This window comes from Nyctereutes procyonoides, unplaced genomic scaffold (genome assembly GCF_905146905.1).
Source record: "Nyctereutes procyonoides isolate TBG_1078 unplaced genomic scaffold, NYPRO_anot_genome, whole genome shotgun sequence".
Taxonomy (NCBI): Eukaryota; Metazoa; Chordata; class Mammalia; order Carnivora; family Canidae; genus Nyctereutes; species Nyctereutes procyonoides.
The window spans coordinates 59,667,339-59,675,456 of NW_026575125.1; the positions used below are offsets into that span (position 1 = coordinate 59,667,339).

The following is an 8,118-nucleotide window of genomic DNA, read 5'->3' on the forward strand; positions in this document are numbered from 1 at the left end:
GGTGAGAACCAATGAGAGTCCCAGCAGCACCAACTAAACCAAGCAGACCAAAATAACCCAGAGAAAGCTATGAAAATTAAACTGCCATCAAAATTACAGCCCACAAAGTTATACCAGGACCTGGTATATGCATGATAAACTTACACAGGTTACTTCCTGCTAAAATTAAAGAGTTTAATAGGGCTTAGAGTATCATACAATAATAGACAAAATGTCCATGGTAACTAAATGTGTGGATGATACACTGAGTCACAAACTGAATAAGACCATCAACGGACAGCAACACCAAGATGAGTCAAATGTTGGATCTCATAAACAATGATTTTAAAGAAGCTGTGATACTATGATTCTAGAGTCAATTGGAGAAAGACAAACAGTGTATGTTCTCATTCATTTGGGGAATATAAATAGTGAAATATATTTCACTATAAATAGTGAAAGGGAATATAAGGGAAGGGAGAAGAAATGTGTGGGAAATATCAGAAAGGGAGACAGAACATAAAGACTCCTGACTCTGGGAAACGAACTAGGGGTGGTGGAAGGGGAGGAAGGTGGGGGGTGGGGGTGAGTGGGTGACGGGCACTGAGGGGGACACTTGACGGGACGAGCACTGGGTGTTATTCTGTATGTTGGTAAATTGAACACCACTAAAAAATTAATTTATTAAAAAAATAAAATAAAAGCAATAACAAATTACAGTAAAAAAAAAGTACAGAAAATCTCAGGAAAAAAATGAGAGTATCACCAGTTGTTAATTGTGTACTATTGTACAGAATCACTTGCTTTATCTTCAAAACTTCGTTTGATTCTTAACAAGATTGTTTGATTTTTAAATCCCATTTTTATATGAGAAAACTGAAGTTTCCCATAACCCCTAGCATAAACTATTGTATCATGCCTGAACAGCTTGACTCTTCTACATTACCTATCTGATCTTTGTAGACATTTGAGCTTGCCATCTCTGATAGGCATAAGCAGAGAGGGTCACTTTAAGTAGGGTAAATAGTGTGAGCAAAGACACAGGAGCAGAAATTGTTATTTTTATTAAACTTTTAAAAGTTATTTAATTTATTTATTCATGAGAGACACAGAGAGAGAGAGAGTCAGAGACATAGGCAGAGTGAGAAGCAGGCTCCCTACAGGGAGCCCGATGTGGGACTCGATCCCTAGCCCGAAATCACGCTGTTAGCCGAAGGCAGATGCTCAACTGCTGAGCCACCAGGCATCCTAGGAACAGAAATTGTTATAAGACATTTGAAGGTAATGAAGAGACCAGTCTGTCTAGAGCAAAGAGTATGTTTTGAGGAGTAACTGGAGAAAATAGTGAAGAGGCAAAGAGAAATCAGATTACAGAAAAGACAGAGAAATGGAAAAAGGAAATAATAAAGGGAAAGAGAGAGAGAGAGAGAGAGAGAGAGAGAGAGAGAGAAAGAGAGAGAATATTAAACGCCTACTAGGGGTTCCTAATTTTCCGTCATTATCAGTCCTCTACATGCACACTATATTTAAGCCAGTTTTTTTTTTAAGATTTTATTTATTTATTCATAGAGACACGGGGGGGACAGTGAAGTATTGGTTTCTGGAGTAGAATTCAGTGATTCAACACTTACATACAATACCCAGTGCTCATCCCAAATGCCTCGTTAATACCCATCACCCATCTAGCTCATCCTCCACTCACTTCCCTCAGTTTGTTCTCCATCAATTTGTTCTCCATCAAACCCCAGATTGTTTTCTATCCTTAAGAGTCTCTTATGGCTTTTTCCCCCTCTCTTCTTTTTTGTTCTTTTTCCCCCTTCCCGTATGTTTTCTTTCATAAATTCCACATGTGAATGAGATCATATGGTATTTGTCTTTTTCTGGCTGGCTTATTTCTCATAGCATAATACATTCTAGCTCCATCCACCTTGTTGCAAATGGCAAGATTTCATTCTTTGGATGGCTGAATAATATTCCATTGTCTGCCTAGTTCTTAATTGGATTATTTGGGTGTTTGGGGCTTTTGACTTTGATAAGTTATTAAGTTTGGTACTAACTCTTTATCAGATATATTATTTGCAAATATCTTCTCCCATTCTGAATATTGCCTTTTAGTTTTTATTGTTTCCTCCAATGTGCAGAAACTTTATATTGATGAAATCCCCATAGTTAATATTTGCTTTTATTTTCCTTGCCGCCAGTTACATGTCTGGTAAGAAATTGTTGTGGCTGACATCCAAGAGGTTGCTGCCTGTTCTCTAGGATTTTGATGGTTTCCTGTCTAACATTAATATCTTTCACCAATTTTGAATTTGTTTTTGTGTATGGTGTAAGAGAATGGTCCAGTTTCATTCTTTTCTTTGTTGCTGTCCAATTTTTGCAACACCATTTATTGAGGAGACTGTCTTTTTTTACATTGGATATTCTTTCCTTTTTGTCAAAGATAATTTGAGCATAAGGATGTGGATTCACTTCTGGGTTTTCTGTTCTGTTCTATTGATCTATGTGTCTGTTTTTGTGCCAGTATCATAATGTCTTGATGACTGCAACTTTGTAATATAGTTTGAAGTATGGAATTATGATGCCTCAAGCTCTGTTTTTCAGAGTTTCATTGGCTATTCATAGTCTTTTGTGGATCCATACAAGTTTGAGGATTGTTTGTTCTAGCTCTGTGAAAAATGTTTGTGGTATTTTGATAGGTATTACATTAAATATATAGATTGCTTCAGGTAGTATATACATTTTAACAATGTTTGTTCTTCCAATCCATAAACATGGATTATTTTTCCATTTCTTTGTGTCCTCTTTATTTCATAAGTGTTTTATAATTTTCAGTGTAGAGATCTTTGCCTCTTTGGTTAGGTTTATTCCTAGATATCTTATGATGTTTGGTGCAATTGTAAATGGGATCAATTGCTTGATTTCTCTTTCTGCTGCTTCATTATTGGTGTATAGAAATGCAACAGAGTTCTGTACATTGATTTTGTATTCTATTAGTTTTCTGAATTCATATATTAATTCTAACAATAGTTTGGTGGAGTTTTTCTATTTTCTACATAGAGTATCCTGTCATCTGCAAATAGTGAAAATTTGATTTATTCCTTGCTGATCTGGATGTCTTTTATTTATTTTTTGTTGTTGTTGGATTGGTGAGGCGAAGTCTTCTAGCATTACGTTAAACAGTAATGGTGAGAGTGGACATCACTGTTCCTGATTGCAGAGGAAAAGGCTTCAATTTTTATCCACTGAGGATGATATTAGCTGTGGGTCTTTCATATATGGTCTTTATGATGTTGAGGTATGTTCCCTCTATCCCTACTTTGTTGAGGGTTTTTATCAAGAGTGGTTGCCGTATTTTGCCAAATGCTTTTCAGCATCTATTGAGAGAGTCATCTGGTTCTTTTTCTTTTATTAATGTGGTGTTTCACACTGATTGATTTGTGAATATTGAACCACCACTGCATTACAGGAATAAATCCCAATTGATTGTGGTGAATAATACTTTAATATCTGTTAGATTTGATTTGCAACTAACTTGTTGAGAATTTTTGCATCCATGTTCATGAGGGTTATTGGCCTGTAATTCTCCTTTTTAGTTGTGTCTTTGGTTTCAGAATTAAGGAAATCCTGCTTGGAAGTATTCCATCTCTTTCTATCTTTCCAAACAGTTTTAGTAGAATAGGTATGGTTTCTTTCTTAAACGTTTGATAGAATTCCCCTGGGAAGCCATCTGGCCCTGGACTTTTGTGTCTTGGGAGGTTTTTGATGACTGCTTCCATTTCCTTCCTGGTTATCAGCCTGTTCAGATTTTCTATTTCTTCCTGTTCCAGTTTTGGTAGTTTGTGGTTTTCCAGAAATGCGTCCATTTCTTCTAGGTTGCCTAATTTATTGGCGTATAGCTGCTCATAATAAGTTTTTCAAATCGTTTATATTTCCTTGTGTTGGTGATGATCTCTCTTTTCTCATTCATGATTTTATTAACTGAGTCTTTTCTCTCCTCTTTTTAATAAGACTGGTTAATGGTTTATCTATCTTATTCATTCTTTCAAAGAACCAACTCCTGGTTTTGTTAATCTGTTCCACAGTTCTTCTGGTCTCTATTTCATTGAGTTCTGCTCAAATCTTCATTAGCTCTCTTCTTCTAGTGGTTGTAGGATCTATTTGCTGTTTTTTCTCCAGCTCCTTTAGATGCAAGGTTTGCTTGCATAGGTTATTTGAGTTCTTTCCAGTTTTTGGATGGATGCTTGTATTGCGAAGTATTTCCCCCTCAGGACTGCTTTTGCTGTATCCCAAATATTTTGAAGGCTTGTATCTTCATTCTCATTAGTTTCCATGAATCTTTTTAATTCTTCCTTAATTTCCTGGTTGACCCTTTCATCTTTTAGCAGGATGGTCCTTAACCTCCATGTATTTGAAATCCTTCCAAACTTCTTCTTGTGATTTAGTTCTAATTTCAAAGCATTATGGTCTGAAAATATGTAGGGTATGATCCCAATCTTTTGGTATGGGTTAAGACGTGATTTATGACCCAGTATGTGGTCTATTCTGGAGAAAATTCCATGTGCATTTGAGAAGAATGTGTATTCAGTTGCGTTGGATGTAAAGTTCTGTAAATATCTGTGAAATCCATCTGGTCCAGTGTATCATTGAAAACTCTTGTTTCTTTGGAGATGTTGTGCTTAGAATACCTGTCAATTGTAGAAAGCGCTATATTCAAGTCACCAAGTATAAGTGTATTATTATCTAAGTATGTCTTAACTTTGGTTACTAATTGATTGATATACTTGGCAGCTCCCACATTTGGGACATAAATATTGATGATTGTTAAGTCCTCTTGTTGGATAGATCCTTTAAGTATGATATAGTGTCCCTCTTCATTTCTTACTACAATCTTCAGGATAAACTTTATCTGATATAAGCATCCATTCCTGATCAAAACTTTTCAGAGTGTATGGATAGAGGGAACATTCCTCAGTATCTTAAAAGCCATCTACAGAAAGCCCATAGCAAATATCATTCTCAGTGGAGAAACACTGGAAGCCTTTCCCCTAAGATCAGGAACAAGACAGGGAAGTCCACTCTCACCACTGCTATTCAACATAGTACTAGAAGTCCTAGCCTCAGCAATCAGGTAACAAAAAGAAATAAAAGACATTCAAACTGGCAAAGAAGAAGTCAAACTCTCCCTATTCGCAGATGACATGATATTCTACATAGAAAACCCACAAGACTCCACCCCAAGATTGCTAGAACTCATACAGCAATTCGGCAGTTTGGCAGGATACAACATCAGTGCCCAGAAGTCAGTGGCATTTCTATACACTAACAGTGAGACTGAAGAAAGAGAAATTAAGGAGTCAATCCCTTTCACAATTGCACCCAAAAGCATAAGATACCAAGGAATAAAGCTAACAAAAGAGGCTATCTATACCCTAAAAACTACAGAACACTTCTGAAAGAAATTGAGGAAGACACAAAGAGATGGAAAAATATTCCATGCTCATGGAGTGGAAGAATTAATATTGTGAAAACGTCAATGTTACCCAGGGCAATTTACACATTTAATGCAATCTCTATCAAAATACCATGGACTTTCTTCAGAGAGTTGGAACAAATCATCTTAAGATTTGTGTGGAATCAGAAAAGACCCCGAATAGCCAGGGGAATATTAAAAAAGAAAACCATAGCTGGGGGCAACACAATGCCAGATTTCAGGTTGTACTACAAAGCTGTGGTCATCAAGACAGTGTGGTACTGGCACAAAAAGAGACACATGATCAATGGAACAGAAGAGAACCCAGAAGTGGACCCTGAACTTTATGGTCAACTAATATTCGACAAAGGAGGAAAGACTATCCACTGGAAGAATGACAGTCTCTTCAATAAATGGTGCTGGGAAAATTGGACATACACATGCAGACGAATGAAACTAGACCACTCTCTTGCACCATACCCAAAGATAAACTCAAAATGGATGAAAGATCTAAATGTGAGACAAGATTCCATCAAAATCCTAGAGGAGAACACAGGCAACACCCTTTTTGAACTTGGCCACAGAAACTTCTTGCAAGATACATTCATGAAGGCAAGAGAAACAAAAGCAAAAATGAACTATTGGGACTTCATCAAGAAAAGAAGCTTTTGTACAACAAAAGAAACGGTCAGAAATAATGAAATCCTAGCCTTATGAAATGAGTTTGGAAATTTTCCTTCTATTTCTATTTTTGGAAGAGTTTCAGAAGAATGGGTATTAACACTTTCTTAATTATCTGTAGGAAAATCCCTGGGAAGCCACCTGGCCCTGGATTTTTGTTAGTTGGGGGATTTTTGATTTCTCATTTCATTTTATTTGCTGGTTATGGATCTGTTTAAATTTTCTATTTCTTCCTGTTTTAATGTTGGTAATTTGTTGTTTGTAGGAATTTATCCATTTCTTCCAGATTGTCCTGTTTGTTGGCATGTAATTTTTCATAATGTTCTTTTATGAATGTTTGTATTTCTGTAGTGTTGCTGTGATGTTTCCTTTTTCATTTGTGATTTCATTTACATGGGCCCTTTTTCTTTTATTTTTTTAAGATTTATTTATTTATTCATGAGAGACACAGAGATACAGGCAAAGGGAGAAGCAGGCCCTATGCAGGGAGTCCGACGTGGGACTCGATCTTGGGACTCCAGGATCACGCCCTGGGCCGAAGGTGGCGCTAAGCCACTGAGCCACAGGGGCTGCCTTCCTTTTTCTTTTCTTTTTGATAAGTCTGGCTAGGGAGTTATCAATTTCATTGGTTCTTTCAAAGAACCAGATGTTAGGAGAAGCGGCTGCAGCGCCGAGTGGAGGAGGCAAGAAGCCAAGCGCGAGCAGGGGCTGGGTGGGCACCATGGCTGGGATCACCATCGTGGAGGTGGTGAAGCGCCATATCCAAGTTCTGCAGCAGCAAGCCGTTGATGCAGAGGAGAGGGCTGAGCGCCTGCAGTGGGAAGTGGAAGGGGAAAGGTGGGCCCGGGAGGAGCGTGAGGCTGAGGTGGCCTCCTTGAACCGTAGGATCCAGCTGGTTGAAAAGGAGCTGGACCACGCCCAGGAGCACCTGGCCACTGCCCTGCAAAAGCTGGAGGAAGCGGAGAAAGCTGCTGATGAGAGTGAGAGCGGTATGAAGGTTATTGAGAACCGAGCCTTAAATGATGAAGAAAAGATGGAACTCCAGGAAATCCAACTCAAAGAGGCCAAACACATTGCAGAAGAGGCAGACCAGAAGTATGAAGAGGTGGCTAGGAAGTTGGTGATCATTGAGGGGGACTTGGAACGTACAGAGGAACGAGCTGAACTGGCAGAGTCCCGTTGCCGGGAGATGGATGAGCAGATCAGGCTGATGGACCAGAAACTGAAGTGTCTGAGTGCTGCTGAGGAAAAGTACTCTCAAAAGGAAGACAAATACGAGGAAGAGATAAAGATTCTCATGGATAAACTGAAGGAGGCAGAGACCCGTGCTGAGTTTGCTGAGAGATCGGTAGCCAAGCTCGAGAAGACAATTGATGATTTGGAAGATAAGCTGAAATGCACCAAAGAGCACCTGTGTACACAAAGGATGCTGGACCAGACTGCTTGACCTGAATGAGATGTAGGGCACCCCAGTCCCACCCTGCCGTGCTCCTCGCTCTGAACCTGACTCTGCCTGAGGCCCAGCGTGCCCAAAACTGGCCTTGAAACTGTGGGCTGATCTTTAACTAGAAGGCTGCTTTCTCCTTTTGCTGCCTCTCCCACCCCTACCCATGTGTCTTTCTCACCAAACTGTCTCTGCCTCTCCCTAGAAATTCCAGTTGGGCTTGAGGCTGAGCACTTTGGGAACAATGTTTAAGGGAATGTGAGCACAATGCAAAGTGTCTTTAAAAGCATGTTGTGATGTACACATTTTGTAATTACCTTTTTTGTTGTAGTTGATGTAGCGACATTTTTTTAATAAATTAATTTTTATTGGTGTTCAATTTACCAACATACAGAATAACACCCAGTGCTCATCCCGTCAAGTGTCCCCCTCCGTGCCCGTCACCCATTCACCCCCACCCCCCCTCCCCTTCCACCTCCCCTAGTTCATTTCCCAGAGTTAGATGTAGCGACATTTGTAAAACATTCCAAATAATTCCATA

At 39.0% G+C, this 8,118-nt stretch overlaps 1 pseudogene; it reads left to right on the plus strand.

Moving 5' to 3' along the window:
* The first annotated feature begins 6,854 nt into the window (after positions 1-6,854).
* Positions 6,855-7,596, plus strand: LOC129518349 (tropomyosin alpha-3 chain-like; annotated as a pseudogene).
* Positions 7,597-8,118: the final 522 nt, after the last annotated feature.